The 2,966-nt window shown below is 26.6% G+C and overlaps 1 protein-coding gene across 1 annotated transcript in view; it reads right to left on the reverse strand.

The window, feature by feature from the left end:
* LOC105449134 (maltase 1-like) overlaps positions 1-2,966 on the reverse strand; it is a 7,378-nt gene that overhangs the window by 3,823 nt on the left and 589 nt on the right. The window lies entirely within an intron of this gene.

Here is a 2,966-nt window from a genome sequence, read left to right on the forward strand (position 1 = left end):
CTTCCGATCTTTTAACATTAAATATGAAATGTCTTAAATATTCACTTTCCGATAACTTCATCCTAATACTGTGTAGATACAAAAAGTGGACTCAATTATTGTACAAAAAGAAATCATTAAACAAAATAATTGATTATTAAAAAATGTATATAGATATATAGTAGATTTAGTAAATACACAAATATATTTGTTTTTAATAATTAATATGTCATTTAATCTGTTATTCACTCGATAAAATTTTTGAAAATTTAATACTGAGTAGTTTCAGCTTATCTTTTGTGTATTTGAGACGTAATTCAATTATTTTGCTCATTACTAATTAAAAAAAATGTAAATCGAACAATATTTTAATGCAGGAATATACGTTTCAGAATATAATAAAGAACAGGATTATTCTGAATCGCTTCTTTTATATATATATACATATAGATATATATATATATATATATATATGCATGTTTGTATGTATTGCTTAATAATTCTTTTATTAAATTATTGTTGAATAAATAAATTTTACAGACAATCGTAATGTTTATAATTCAAAAGAAATATCAAATGTTGAAAAAGATCATATTGATAATTCTGAATCAGAAGTGACTACTTCACGTAATAATGTGTACAAAAGTAAAGAGATGCTTGTCTGTGAAGAAATTAACGACACTATTACGAACTGTGACGGAGACAACACCCATGATGATGGAAAGATTTATTCTATAGAAGAAGATTTATTTCAGAATAGATATATGGAAGAAGAAATCGAGGATAATTATTTGCAAATGCATCATACTGAAGTAACAATTACTAATGATGAAAAGACAAAATGTGATAATACCATAATGTTTGAAAGCTCTAAAACAACTGTTGATGAAGTTGTGCAAATGATACATAGTTACTGTGTTCGTTTCAATTGTTCGGATGAAGCAAGGTTTGCCCTATTTAAAATGGCAAGTATTTGGGCAGGTCCGAAGTTTTCAAATTTCATGAATTCGAAATATATGATTAGCAAACGTCTGGATCCCCCAGAAGAAATATTTCAATATATATTTTATTGTAGTAAATGTAACTGTTTACTAGATAGATTTTATAGAAAAAATTTATTAAAAACTATTTATCGATGTTGTAAGAAGTGTCAAGAAAAGTATACAATAAAAACTAATTCGTCTAATTGTTTTGTGAGTATAGATGTAAAATATCAACTACAAGTTGTTTTAGAAAATTCAAATATGCGTAAATTATTATTTCGAAATATAAATGATATAGAGAATAGGCTACAAAATAAAAATTTAAATACTATTGTTGATATACACGACGGTGAATTATATAAAAGACTGTACAATAACAAACGCGAAAATACAGTATTATTAACTTTTAATTTTAATTTAGATGGTGCACCTATTTCAAAAAGCAGTAAAAGCTCTATGTGGCCTATCCAATTAATAATTAATGAATTGCCGCTAAAAGTACGATTTAGAAATATATTACTTGCAGGAATATGGATTACAAACCGTGAACCTAGCTCGCAATTTATGAATTTATACATTAATATATTTATCGATCAGATTCGCGATTTGATGACAAATGGTATTATGATAAACCTTGAAAATGATCAAAAATGTCATTTTATATTCCAACCACTTTGTTCATCAGTAGATTCCGTTGCTCGGCCTATAATACAAAATCGCTTTCAATTTAACGGTTATTTTGGCTGTAGTTGGTGCTATCAGTATGGAGAATATTTTAACGATGCCATGCGATATCCTTTCGTGGATAATGATTCACCTTTAAGAGATCATGAATCATATATTAAAGACATAAAGTACGTAGAAAAAATATGTAGACCATTTAAAGGTGTTAAAGGTTTCGCAGAAATTACTCAATTAAAAATTTTTTATTGTGTTTGGGGGTTTCCATATGATTATATGCATGATCTTTTGCTCGGAGTTGTTAGTACTCTATGGATAAAATTTTGAACAAATAATAGAAAAGAAGATTATAATTTATCTAAAAATGATATAAGAAATATCGAAAAACGATTGTTAAGTATCAAAATGCCAAGTGAAATTCACAGATCACCGCGATTATTTAATAGTGGAAAATGAAAAGCAAGTGAATGGAGATCATGGATATTATATCTTAGTATTTGTCTTTTGGGAATTCTAAAAACTAAATATTTAAGTTCTTTTGGGCTTTTGATTCGTTGTACGCATAAACTTTTATCGGAGAGTATAACAGTGGAAGATTTAAAACAATGCAAAATTGATCTTATTTATTTCACAGCACAATGTGAAGAATATTATGGAAAAAGTGTTATGAATTTTAATACTCATTCATTACTTCACGTTGTTGATAATGTATATAAAAGTGGACCACTTCCTTCTACATCGGCTTTTCCTTATGAAAATGGAATTTTTGTGCTAAAGCAGAAATTAACAGGACCAAAAGGAGCTTTATTGCAAATGTCTAAACATTTAATCCAGAAAAGCATTTTAGAAACAGAGTTGTTAGATACATGTGACAATAAACCTTTACAATACTGTAGAAATATTTTGTGTAATAATATGTCGAAAAAAACAAAATTAAAAACCAATTCAGGTGTTATTGTTTTAGCAGAAGATAATAATGTTAATCAAAATATTATACAAATTTGTAATTATTTTGTTAATATAAAGTCAGAAGATATAAAAACTTTTAATAAAGCAATTTATAAAAATATCACGTACACTACAAGTAATTATAAAAGAGAAAAAAAAACGGATGACGGATTTTTTGAAAGTTTAAGGAATGATATTATTGAAATATTCAAAATTGTTTTATATAAAAATGAATGTTATCTGCTAGGATATAAATATGATGTATAGTCTGTCTATTGAGAACGTGATAATCGATTCATTTTTCAAGATAATATCTAAATCCAATGATCTTCATTTATTTACTTAGATCGGAAGAGCACACGTCTGAACTCCAGT

The sequence above is a fragment of the Wasmannia auropunctata genome, unplaced genomic scaffold (assembly GCF_000956235.1).
Source record: "Wasmannia auropunctata unplaced genomic scaffold, wasmannia.A_1.0 LD336078.1, whole genome shotgun sequence".
Taxonomy (NCBI): domain Eukaryota; kingdom Metazoa; phylum Arthropoda; class Insecta; order Hymenoptera; family Formicidae; genus Wasmannia; species Wasmannia auropunctata.